This window comes from Psammomys obesus, unplaced genomic scaffold (genome assembly GCF_907164565.1).
Source record: "Psammomys obesus unplaced genomic scaffold, mPsaObe1.curated_primary_1811, whole genome shotgun sequence".
Taxonomy (NCBI): Eukaryota; Metazoa; Chordata; class Mammalia; order Rodentia; family Muridae; genus Psammomys; species Psammomys obesus.
Window position 1 is genome coordinate 41,480,678 of NW_026585895.1, and position 14,061 is coordinate 41,494,738.

At 36.1% G+C, this 14,061-nt stretch overlaps 1 protein-coding gene across 1 annotated transcript in view; it reads left to right on the forward strand.

Annotated features, from left to right (window-relative positions):
* The window catches only part of Lrp1b (LDL receptor related protein 1B), a 2,073,786-nt gene that overhangs the window by 1,597,757 nt on the left and 461,968 nt on the right, over positions 1-14,061 (forward strand). The window lies entirely within an intron of this gene.

Consider the following 14,061-nt stretch of genomic DNA (forward strand, 5'->3'; position numbering starts at 1 on the left):
TTAACAAGGGTAAGGCATATACATTTTAAAAGAACATTATACCAACACCATTTCCACTTTATTTCAGTCTGGTTTTTCTTTAGTGATTTTATGTTTTGTTAAGTTCTATGTTCATGTCTTTAATTGTTTTTATTATATCATCTATTCACTGTTTGTGTTCTCACAGTCATTAAGACATTTACTCTTATTTTATCTTGTCTTCTGTAAGGTCCTTGCACATAGCTATAATAACATTCAATTACTTGTCCTGTGCAAGGAATTACTTTTTTTTAGGCCTTGTGCAATACAGTTGATGTGTTCTGGAAAAAAAAATATTATCTTGGTTGTTCATATTTGTGTTTTGTGCTAGATCTAGGCAACTGGAATCTTGAACTTTGCAATGGTTATTGGCATAAATATGTGTTCTCATCTTTGTTGGGTAGGTATTGCTGTTGGGTAGGTGTTACATTATTTGGATGTTGTTGCCCACTCTGTACCCTAGCCAAGTGTGATGGCTCTGGGTTTCCTGTTAGAGAATATATCTCTGTTTGGCAAATGTCACAAGAACAAGGAGATGTGTGAGAGGAAAGGGTAAGGAAAGGGGAGGAACTAGTTTAAACTTCCTGTTTATTCTTAACCTCTCATGCTTTAGTTTCCTACAGAGTTCTTGTAAAAATATCTCTCCCAGCATCTGTTTTTATAGTATGGATTTTCTGCCTTTCTCATGTTCCCTTTATTAAAACTTACTTCAACATCTTCTTCTTTTTGTCTGGACCTTTTGGGTCGGTTGAAGCAGTTCCTCAGGTGAACAATGCTTCCCTCTGTCTGTGGAAAGCCATATTCACCATCTTCATTCTCTTCTCCCTTTACTTGGTGTTTTCCTTTTTCCTTCTGACTTGTGTTTTAAATTCCAATACATTTTGCTGTCTATTCTCCATGTTCTATTAGTGTCAGAGATGTTGTTTCTGCTTTCATCCAATCTAGCGGATTTTAAGAATCATTCACTAATGCCAATGATACCTGCTTACTAGAATTCCTAGACTTCCAGGTTTCTGTAGTGGAAAATACACTGGCATTGTTTTTCTCAGTTCTGTTAAATTCTTTATCACAGTATGTCAAAATTCTACTTTAATTTATTAAAATGTCAGGTGGGATTTCAGTTTTCAAAAATTTGCATGTGTGAATGCGTGTTTTTTATTAATGTATATGCTTTCAATTATGTGAGGTTTAGGAAGAGAGTGAGTTTCAGTGCTCCGTATTTTACGAAAAATCAATCCAAGGCTTCTGCCTATGCATGGTGCACGGCTAACAAGCACTAATGGCTCTGTGCTTGCAGGCTTTTGCCAAATAGAAGGTGACATGTTTAAACAATCAATTATCTTCATTCAGAAAACACCTACAGCATACAAAACCTGTCTGTTGTTGAAGTTTGGCTTCCAAATTTATTGTAAACATAGCTGTGTAATTTCTGTATTTATTCACACTCAGTGCAGAAGAGAACAAACATTCTATGCTGACATAGAAAGAAACATAAATGCAGTGCTTACTATTGTTAAAGGCAAAGTTGCTATTCATCACCTACTCTGTCTAATTAGAGTGGCGTGGATGCCAAATCCACAGTGAGAGCAGAGCAGATACTCATAGCAATGACAGTGCTCCTTTCTATGATGTAAGTTGGTGCCACCAAAAAAAAAAAAAAATTAGTAAGCAAAATTATGAGCGGTTATTTTGAATGACATACCGTAATGTGATGGAATATGCTTTCATAAACAAGTAGATTAAGGCATATAAGCATAGGATGCTTAATGAAGTCTGCTATCAACTTCCATAATGTTTGAACCCCAAAATTTTGCCTGAGCTTCCATTTGCAAATGTTTGAGCCATTCTGCATCCTTTCAGTAAACTTGGATAATTTTGAAGTTTATTTTTCTTAATATTTTTCTCTCAAAACAGGACAGGACTTTCTTTTAAATGTGGTGCTAGAGTTGTGTCAAGGTAGTGCATCTTTTTCCGTTAACAAATACTTTTGTTCTTCTAACTTGAAGCTCACAACAGTCCGGTTATTCAGGAGACTTTCCACTTTTCTTTCTATCTAAATTTGCTCCAAAAATTACACAGTAAGTTCAAGAAAGGATTTCTTAGAATAAATTTGCCAATGATATGCTAAACACTTTTATTTGTTTCTCAAATTTTTCAGCATTCGTGATAATCAAGAACAATACTTTTTAATTAAATTTTTATTTTTTATATTAATTACAGTTTATTCACTTTGTTTCCCAGCTGTAGCCTCCTCTCTCATTCCCTCTCAATCCCTCCCTTACTCCCAAATTTCCTCCCATGTCCCTCATGAATTACACTGATAAGGGAGGTCCTCCTCCACTTCCATCTGACCCTAGCTTGTCAGGTCTCATAAGGACTGGCTGCATTGTCCTCCTCTGTGGCTTGGCAAGGGTGCTCCCCCATTAGGGGGAGGCAGTCAAAGAGTTAGCCACTGAGTTCATGTCAGAGGCAGTCCCTGTTCCCCTTACTAGCAAACCTACTTGGATACTGAGCTGCCACGGTCTACATCTGAGCAAGGGTTCTGGGTTATATCCATGAATAGTCCTTAGTTGGAGTATCAGTCTCAGAAAAGAACCCTGTGCCCAAATATTTTGGTTCTGTTGCTCTCCTTGTGGAGCTCCTATCTTCTCCAGGTCTTACTATCTCCCTCTTCTTTCATAGGATTCCCTGCACTATGCCCAAAGCTTAGTTATGAATCTCAGTATCTGCTTTGATACACTGCTGAGTAGACAACTATATTTTTTTAACTTTTTTAAAATTTTCTATTAATTATACTTTATTCATTTTATATCCCCCCATAAGCCCCTCCCTCCTTCCCTCCTGATCCCACTCTCCCTCCCCTTTCTGCATGCATGCCCCTCCCCAAGTCCACTGATAGGGGAGATTCTCCTCTCCTTTCTGATCTTAGTCTATCAGTTCTCATCAAAAGTGGCTGCATTGTCCTCTTCTGTGGCCTGGTAAGACTGCTCCCCCCTCAGGGGGAGATGATCAAAGAGCAGGCCAATCAGATTAAGTCAGAGGCAGTCCTTCTTCCTATTACTATGTAACCCACTTGGACACTGAACTGCCATGGGCTACATCTGTGAAGGGGTTCTAGGTTATCTCCATGAATAGACCTTGGTTGGAGTATGAATCTCTGGGAAGTTCTCTGTGTTCAAATTTGACAACTATATTTTTAAAAGTAATATTTATTCTCCTCTTCTAGTAATTTTTTGCTTTAGAATAAATTTAAGCTCCTTCTGTAGTCCCATGTTTACTTTTAATGTTACAAAATTACCTGGATGAGTGTTTTATAATTTTCTTTTCATTTCATTTTTGCAATTCTTGAAAAAGATAATAACATTTCTTACTATTTCAATTTTAGATTTTAATTTGCACATGCATTTTGATTTTCTATATTTTGTCCTTGTTGCATATATCCTCCTTTTAGTTTCAATCTGTTGATTTTACTTGCTCAGAATTTTAGTTTGCTTGAGCTTACTGGTACTCAATTCAAAACATTAACTTAATCCATATTCATTTTAAAACTAGCTGTCAAATACATTTTAATAAACATTTAATACTCTTGTTTATTCTTTTCAAAATTCTTGTGCACATAATACACATATACATTTAAAAATACAAAGTATATTGAACATATTCTCCCTCCCATGCATACATACCTCCTTCCAAGTTCACTCCCACATTCCTTCATACCCAACTTTCGATATTTTTAAATTTATTTTTATTTTATTACCCTAAATATTTTACCCTCATGGAGCTTTTTGACATCATTTGCCTGCTCTTCCCTTCTTATCATTTCTCCACTCTCAAATTTATTATCTCCTTTTCTGTCATTAATTTTGTTAATAGACACTTATAAACAAATTAATACAAAAAACTATAGACTTCACTTAATGTTGCTCATATAAACAACAGTGACATAGCTGGGTTGTACGGTAGCTTTATTTTTAGGTTTTTGAGAAATGTCGACATTGAATTCCAGTGTGGATGGTTTTGTCTGCAATCCCATCAACAATGAATTAGTGCTCCCTTTTATTTCCAATGCTCTTACTCATTTTTAAAATTTTTATATTAATAACAGTTTATTCATTTTGTATCCCAGCTGTTGTGCCCTCCCAACCCCACCCTCCCTCATCTCCCCCCATGCCTCTCTCCAAGTCCACTGATAAAGGAGGTCCTCCTCCCCTTCCATCTGACCCTAGCCTATCAGGTCTCATCAGGAGTGGCTGCAATGTCTTCCCTTGTGGTCAGGTAAAGTTTGTTTCCCCCTCAAGGGGAGGTGTTCAAAGAGCCAGCCACTGAGTTCATGTCAGAGACAGTCCCTGTTCCCCCTGGAGAATCACTTGGAAATTGAGCTGTCACATGCAAATTTGTGCAGGGGTTCTAGATTATCTCCATGGTCCTTGGCTGGAGTCCTTGAAAAGCCAGCTGGGCCCAGATTTCTTGGTTCTGTTGCTCTCCTTGTGGAGTTCCTGGCCCCTCCAGGTCTTTCTATCTCCCCCTTCTTTCATAAGATTCTCTGAACTCTGCCTAAAGTTCAGCTATGAGCCTCTGCATCTGTTTTGATACCCTGCTGGGTGGAGTCTTTCAGAGTCCCTCTGGGGTAGGCTCCTGTCCTGTTTGCTATTTTCTCCCTTTTCCAGTGTCCATCTCATTTGCCTTTCTGAGTGCGGATTGATGATCTTATCTTGGGTCTTCCTTCTTGCTTAGTTTCTTTAGATGTACAGATTTTAGTATGTTTATACTATGGTATATATCTAATATCCACTTATAAGTGAGTATATACCATGTATGTCTTTCTGCTTCTAGGATGCCTCACTCAGAGTGATCTTTTCTAGTTCCCGCCACTTGCCTGCAAATTTTATGATTTCCTTGTTTTTAATTGCTGTATAGTATTCTGTTGTGTAAATGCACCACAATTTCTGTATCCATTCCTCACTTGAGGGACATCTGGGTTGTTTCCAGGTTCTGGTTATTACAAATAAAGCTTTTACAAATATGGTTGAACAAATGTCCTTGTTGTATAGGTATCCCTCAATTTTATCAGTTGTTTTCTTTATCTTTTTCTAGGGTTAGGTGAAATATCGAAGTTCTTTCACTGTGCATTTTGATAATTGTTAAGGATGTTAGGCATTGTTTTAGATATTTCTTTTAACCATGCTGCACCAATAGAAGATAATGTTTTAGAAAATGTATACATTTGGTTTCTAAAATTTATCTTCACAGTAAATCCTTACTTGATAGTTAAAAACCCCAGATCTCATTAAAATTCCAGGGACATGCCTCTATATCCTGTAGTCATGATTCTCAGAGCTACATTGTAAATGAAGCAGATAATGAACTCATTTACATAAATTCATTGCATGGTTATAATGTGTTAAAGCAAAAGGTAACAGAATCAAGGAGATAATATATATTTGAATGAAATTATGTCATTTTAAATAAGATGGTCAGTGCCTATTGTCAGAATTTGTACTCAGGAAACTACCATTTTAAAAACGGAATACTGCGTATTTGAGGATGAGGTACAATAAGAATAAAGGTGCCAAGGCACTAAGCTAAAACCATGCTTGATGAATAGAGAAAGAAAACCAGCCTGTGTGGCTGAGGAGAATGGGCACCTAATTAGGTCACAAAGATGAGCACAACATCCTGGGTCTTGGTAACATCATTAATGTTTTACTTTATTTTAAGCTAGATTGGAGACTATAGTAGATTTGGGATTAGGAAAATCATCTATTGTTGCTTTAAGGGAATACTATGTTTGCTGTCTGAACAAGAGACCAATGTTATAAGAGTGTGATGGCATCAATGACCATGCCATAATGAATAGGAAAGAAACCCTGAAGCCTCAACACTACACAAAGAACTAAACGTAACCAAGGAAAGACACTGGGTGGAAAAGAAGTCTTCTCCAGAGAAGAACACATCAACTGGTTGTCCACTGCAAAACAATGAGCCCTAAAAACATACATGAAAGTAACATTACATGGAAACAACAGTTTATATTTAGGAATATAGATGTAAATACAAATGCATGTATGTATACAATAACAATTAGTGAAAAATAGTTGACGAATTAGGAGAGTGGAGATCTATAGGGGAGAGTTTGAAGAGAGGAAAAGAAAGGGATACCTGTAAATAAATTACAATCTCAAAAAACTCAAAAAATACTATGTTCTGCATTCTTATTATGGCTAAAACATACGATGTAGAGAGCAATTTATCTTAAAAATTATCAACCATTGAGTATATAATCAATAATATTTTCTTGAAATACTTTGGAGAGTGACTTATTATTACTATTGGTGTGATAAAATCCCATGAGTAAAACCACTTGAGGAGGAAAGGGTCTCTCTGGCTTATGCTTCCATATCACTACTTATAATTGAAGTGAGTCAGGGTGGGAACTCAAACAAAGCAGGAACCTAAAGGCAGATGCTGATAAAGAGGTAATGGAACAGTGCTGCTTACTGGCTACTTCCCATATCTTGCTCAGCATGATTTCTTATAAAACCCAGGACAACCACCCCAATGCCTGACAGGATCGCCTATAGCCAGATCTTATGGGAGCATTTTCTCAACTGAGTATTTTCCTTTCTAATGACTCTAACTTGTGTCATGATGGCATAAAACTAACTAGTGCAGAGAGGTGCTCTATGTAAGTCAGAATTTTCAAAATTGTCATTCAGTTGATACTGTAAGAAGCTCTATATTATTGTCTTCGTGGGATAAAATCTATTTATCTTTCTCCATGAAGCAACTGACATTTTCAAGAATAAACCACTTCAAAGAGTATAAGTCAGGCTTCCAGACTTTACAATAACAGTGAAAACAATAACAGTGGCAAACGATATCTAAAGTTTTATTTTGTTTTCCCATTGGCGAAAACAAAATCAGAAATATACTATCTTAGAAATATATTGCTAGTCAATACAGAATCTACTTTTTCGTAGCCTCAGAGTCACATCTTTTCAAATGGCTTTATGGCACATAGTTGTTATATACTCACAGGACTGTAATTTCTAGAGTTTAGTTCTCAGTCTCACCATTCCTTGCCCAGCAAATGACACCCCCTTAAATCGGAGATAAGAAATTCACACAGTGATTTTGCGCTTATGGTTCTCATCCCTTTGACACAGGGATCTTTTGTGAGACTGTATCTCCAACCAAAGACCATGTATGGATATAACCTAGAACCCCTGCTCAGATGTAGCCCACGGTAGCTCAGTATCCAAGTGGGTATTCTAGCAAGGGGAACAGGGACTATTTCTTTCATGAACTCAATGACTGGCTCTTTGACCTCCTCCAGCCCCCATCCGAGGGAGGAGCAGCCCTGTTAGGCCACAGAGGAGGACTTTGCAGCCAGGCCTGAAGTTTATATCTGATAAGCTAGGATCAGATGGAAGGGGAGGAGGTCCTCCCCTATCAGTGAACTTGGAAAGGGGTAGGGAGAAGATGAGGGAGGGAGGGTGGGATTGGGAGGGAATGAGGGAGCGGGTTACAACTAGGATACAAAGTTAATAAACTGTAACTAATAATAAAAAGAAAAGATATGCCCCTTTGAATACACTAAGCAAAATCTGCCAAAAGTTAAGACAAATCCTCCCACATCCTGTATTTAAACAGATGTTCTTTTTGTTTTTCTTTTTAAACTTTAAAATGTAATTTTTAAAATATGGTGCTATTTCACACAGGTCAAAATAAGCCGAGATATTTGCATTCTTACCTTGTTGCCTGCTCCCCCATTCTTCTGGAGTGTGTGATTCACAGAAGTGCCCACTGAGACCCTTTCTTGCATATTATTCTAGCACATCTTTATGCAGATATGAGCAAGGAAACAGGTACCACTTGTGTTTGGTCTTATAATTGGCTTTTGTAGCCTCTTACTGTAAATTATTGTCTGCTCATTTGGCTAAAGTGAAACCATTTATTTGGGTTGGATACAAATGCTCTCTCCCCAAACCCTGCTGTACTCATGGTAGAGATGATGTTGTCTAAAAAAAAAAAAAAAAGAAATGAAAAAAGCCACCAAGAAGGAAAGAAAGAAAGAAAAAAAGGAAGGAAGGAAGGAAGGAAGGAAGGAAGGAAGGAAGGAAGGAAGGAAGGGAGGGAGGGAGGGAGAGAAAGAAAAAAGGAAAGAAAGAAAACACTAAGCAAAACTTGTAATTATGAGCATCATAATACATTTTAGAGTATTAAAATGACTGCGTATATCTGACACCTTACAGTGACCAAAGTTTTGTCAAAATTGCTTTACAACATGACATTGAGAAAATGATAACTTCCTGTAAAGGTATGACGAAAACTTGCCATTATTAAGTAAATCAGGACTCATTACCATCTCTAGGGTATTGCTGCTATGAAGTGTCACAAACTTCTCTAGCAATCATTAAGAAGCAGGCTTAGTTAAGATGGCATTTATGGCTTCTTTTCTGAAAGAGGAATGTCAAATGCTGTTGCTTTACATATGTAAATTCATTTACATACAATTCATTCATCGAGAATGAATTTTAGAGATGTTGTTAGTAATCTTCGGCAATGTCTGATTTTTACTGACTCTTACGGAGCTAAGAAAAAAGCTAAGACAAAACCAAGCCATGCAACAGCAGCTGAATGGTGCACTCTACTCTCCACGAAGCTGCAGGGATGCTATGTCTAGAAAGTTTTATACGATAATATCTGGTACTGGCTCCCATCTGTGTTCCGTGGTATTATATAGTTGAACCCATAGCCAATAGAGAAAAGCATTTGAACTTTAAAATAAGATTTATGTGGTGGAAAAACACTTGTATCCTGAAGGCCATTTGCTTGTTGAAGAGCTTATACCACCTTCTAATGTACAGGAAACATGTTATATAGATCAGACAAAACCCTCTAAGTATATTAGTAATGTATTTGGAATTCGGGCGTGCTTTTCACATATGTCATTAGGAGGAAACTTGATGTTATCAAAAATAACTCATGCTCATAGAGACAAATACATTAATATAGCAGCCTAAAATAAACAATTTAACAGTAGTCATGATTTGTGTCCAAAAGTGATCTTTCTGGTATTTTCAATGTTTTGTGCAGCACAGTTAATACTTGTTCTCAGGAGAACACTGGCCCATGGAAGTATGCTGAGTAGGAATCAGTTTTGTAATGAGTAGCACACTGGTGTAGGTAATCTGCCAAAGACATTGGTTCTCTCATACCAACAACACCAGAAACTTTATTTAAAAAAATTGAGGTTTTTTTTTACAGGTATAGTCTTGAATTGGTTTCTTCAATTGGGAAAGATTACTTTTCAAAGTTTCTCACAAAGTTCCTACTTTCAGCTAATATATTGATAGCAAGAGTCCTGGCTTAGTACTACTTATTTGCAAAACATTGGCTGCGAGGGAGTATAGCTTTTCACAGTGGGTCTAAATTTGTCTCAATTCTGTTAAAGTACCTGCCATCATCACTCCTTAAATAAATGACTAAGGTGGTGAGAAAGCGTAGATTACTAAGAATGACACACAAAAAAATATAGATTCATGTAAAGGATAGACCAAGATCTGATGATTTATTGTACACAATAAGTCATTTCATGGTCGGCTCTAGGGAGTCAATCCTATTAAATTACTGTGCAGATGTCTTACCTGTCTTCTCCCAGATATATATGTCCACATTACGGACAACAAAATGTATGGGTCCCATTTTTCTTTACTTATTTACACCATATACTTGGGTGCAACTAGTAACTCTCCCAAGGAAGGTGCTATCAGTTATAATAAAGGTCATGTTTGTTATAGAATATGTGAATATGTTCGTCTTCAACTCCAGGTGGATAAACATGCCATTCAAGGCAATACAAGGATGTAATCTTAAAAGTGCTTTCATGATGAAGACCAATGACTTCTGCCCTACATTCAGCAAAATGACAATCCAATGGCAAGAACTGTAGCCTTTATTCATTCAAAATATGCCCAACTAGTGTAGGACAGCAAATGAATATTAATGATAAAAAATAGATATTTGAAATTTGGTTTCCTATGGTATTTCTCTTAACATCAATTTCATTCAAATCTCTTTCTTTCTTAATAGAAAAATTTTGGTGACATCCTCCTTGCTGTGCTAAAAATCACCTTCATTTTTTATATTCTTCAGACCGCAGCGTTCTACACAAAACTCCTCAGGGCATTTATCTGACATGTACCTGTTCAGGCACAACTCTTTTCTGCATCTTGGTTTTAGAGGGTAAAACTTAAAGCCTCAAGAGATGAAGAAATGTGTTACCACCACATCTGAGATGTACAATCTAAATCTCAGAAAACTTACGTTTTAAACTTTGAGTTAACAAAAGTTTATTAGCTTCGTTCATCAATTACAAAAAAATGAATGATGCCAAAGCAAGATATGCTTTTGTTAACAAAAGTTCATGTTTTCCTTAGATTACTTTTGTTTTTATGTCATATATTTCTGTTACCATTTCTTTTTTCTTGGCTGTGGCTATTTCTGAGAAACTGGTCTTGATCTAGATGGCTTGAGAGGTATCGAGTTTGTATGCTGCAGAAAGTCCTTCAAATAATATCTGCTGCTTGTGCTCAGGATCAGCAAGTGCTTGTTAAAAACTGAGAGAACCATGAATATAATGCACCATTCCCTCTATCCCTACGTCACACACCCATGTCAATATGATTTATGATTATTGGTACTATTCACTGACAGGGCTGAGGTGATTATAAAGAATTTTATGTAAAATTACTCTTGCTGGTTTTTATCCAGTATATTTTTGGAGACAGTTGCTATACAAAAACCATAACACATTTCTACACAATGACAAGCCGACCAGCCATGCTCATGTTCATGAAGACACACTTGGACCTGTCCTAAGAGATTTATCTTGTTTCTCCTGTTCATGAATTTATACATCCAGTTGAGCTAGCTGGATGTTTACTAGAGGTGTTGTTTATCAAGTATACAAAAATTTTGTTGTATCTACAGTGGTAAATTTACACTATGTGTAAATGCACATATCTGTCCATCCACATATGAAGGGAAGAGGGACCATGTATGCTTTTCTCTCCTTCACCTTACATATTTATGACAGATTATTTTCCTAAATTTGAAATCCCCCCTTTTAGCTAAACTTGGTGCTAGCTAGCTCCTGGGTCCTTGCTGTTTTTTTTGTTTTGTTTTGTTTTATGTTTGTTTGTTTACAGATGAGCTACAAGCATGTACTGTCATGCCCAACTTTTTTATAGGTGTGGAGAATTTGATCCATGTCTTTCTGTTTTACAGACATCTCACAAATCTGTAATATGTTCTGTAATATCCAAATATTTGGGGATTTTTCAGTTTTTTTTTTTTTCTGTTACTAATTTCATATTTAATTCCATTGTGGTCTGGGAACAAACTTACTCTGAGTTTGATTATTTGAAATTTTTCAGCTGTGTATCACAGCACAGAATGTTCTCAATTTAAATAAATTTTCTATGTGAGATAAGACAAGTATGTTTGATGCTTCAATTGAAGTATTCTGTAAATGTCAGATCAATCTGATTGATGGTGCTTCTCAGGAAAATTCTACCCTTCGTGATTTATATTGCCCATTTGATGTATCAAATACCACAAGAGGGGCACTGAAATCTTCAGCTGTCATAATAGTGTCTGTTTCTCACTGCAGTAGTAAGTATGTACTCATGTATTTTGTAGTTCTTTGTTAGACTCTAATAGAGTCAGGATTATGTCTTCTTGGGGACACGATTTCCTTATCTTTATATAGTGAAATCGATATCCCTGATAATGTTTATTGTTCTAAGATGTACTTCATCTGAATTAATTAAAGTGTTCCAGTTCCCTTAGGTGTACTGCTAGGGTACACATTTTATCCATCTTCTTTTACTTTTAACTTATCTATGTAGGTCTATTTAATGTGAGTTTCTTGTAGGCAACATATGATAGCATCATGTTATTAAATAAAGTCTGAAAAACCATTGTTTCTTATTTGTTTGCTACAATAATTTTTGTTTAAATATCACTTTTGCTGCATTTTCATATTTGAATAATTTATATTATTTTTAGTTAGTCCAGAGTATTCTGTAATTTTTCTAGGGCCTTCTCCATGGAAGTATGTTTCATTTAATCATATGCTATTCAGTCCCTAAATATTTGGGTGATTTTTCCACTTATCTTTCTAGGATGGATGCAGGGATCTTGACAGGTCTTCAGAATAAGTCTGGGTGTTGGGAACAAAGACAGCTTTGACATTGGAAGATGTGTTCTAGGGACACACATGGGTAAGATCTCAGAAACAGGCCACGTTACCCTGGTTCTTAATATTATGAAAGAACATTTCTTCTCCCACTGTTGCTCTGGATATTTTGTAATTTTCCAACTTCTGACAATTCCTATATTTATATAAAAACAATAACAAAGAAAAACAAAACAAATAAAAAGGCATTTAAAGGTTACAACTGAAAAAAATGATCAAGTATATTAAAAATCAGTACACATGAAATTAAAATTTTGAACTCTTTCTTCATTTTCAAACACTCGTACATTACTTACTTTTGCATTGAAACTTTTCTCATGTTCTATCTCTCTGAAGAAATTGTTTCTACAACTTTTGAACAAATTCATTTTCAATGAATTCCCTTAGCCTCTATTTTCTCAAGAAAGATTGTAGTTCTCCTTTAGTTTTGAAGACTAACTTCCCCGAATTTGGAATTCTCTGCTGGTGCATTGATTTTTCTCTCAACACGTTAAAATTTTGCACCATATTCTGATACTTATATGGTTTTAATGAGAGATGTGATGCATACTTTTCATCTGTGTTGTTCTATTGTTAAGTGAATTTGTCTGCTGCTTTCAGAATTTCCTGCCTGGGTCTGGTTCCATTTGAGTGATGAGATAGACTATGATGCTGTTCCTAACTTTGTGTACTTTCCTTGTTTACATTTAAGTATCTTGTCCTCTGTAAGTTTTCTGAACCTTTGTTTTTCCTGTCAGTTTTGGAGAATTCTGTCATTTTTACTTCAAACAGTTTTGTCTGCTTCTTATTTTTATTCAGTAATGTATATTTCTGCATTAGAAAATATGCAACAATTTGCAAAAATTCATTCCCATCTTTCTTATTTTTATGATTGTATTTTTAGCATAGAACATATTCTTAATTCAAATATATCAAAACAGTCTTAATGTGTGTTGCACTGCTCTTATCTTTAACTTTTAATTTGTCTTTAAGATAGTTTTTGTCCTGTGTTTACTCTTCTGGAATGTTTTAAACTAGTGGTGGTCTGACCCCCAAATCTCTGCCTCTCTGATTGATGCATGATCTCTATTTTTGGGAGTTTTCCTTGCATTTACCATGCCATGCAAATTGGTTTTGGGTTTGTTTGTTTGTTTGTTTGTTTGTTTGGTTTGGTTTGGTTTGGTTTAGTTTGGTTTTGTTCTTATTCTGGTTTGATATCAGGCGTCGGGTATACAGAACAGAATAACGTAAGTTGACCCTTAGTGTGAGAGTTTATGAATGATGTTTCAATATTTTGGTGTTTTTTGGTATCTGTAGCCGTGATTTTCTTTACTGTTCTTATATTTCTAATCTTCTGTTGTCTTCAGGTTTCTTTAATACCCACTTCTTAAGCATAGTCTGAGCCTCGTAGCCCTTGTAGATTTAATAAACCACATTGTCACTCTACTCTTTTGCTCCTCATTTCCTTAATGTTGTGGAAGAGCATGCTGCTATGAAACCATTATACCATGTCATTATACTGAAATAAGCTGGTTCTTGATGGGTGCTGCTTCAGAGATGTGACTGTTACTAGTGCTTCTTCGGTGAGAGGATGATCAGGTAGCAGGGACGGGGAAATTATCCTTCTCTACACTTGGGTTATATTCCAGAAAAGCTTTATCTCATGCTGCTTACGTCATTAACAGAATACTCCCTGGAGTGATTTCTGGTGGTTACTCTCCTTCCTTTCTGAACACTGTGGGGTCTGTCTTGTTTGTGAAGTGCAAGAAGGTAGTAGAGATCCTCTCAGTAATTCACCT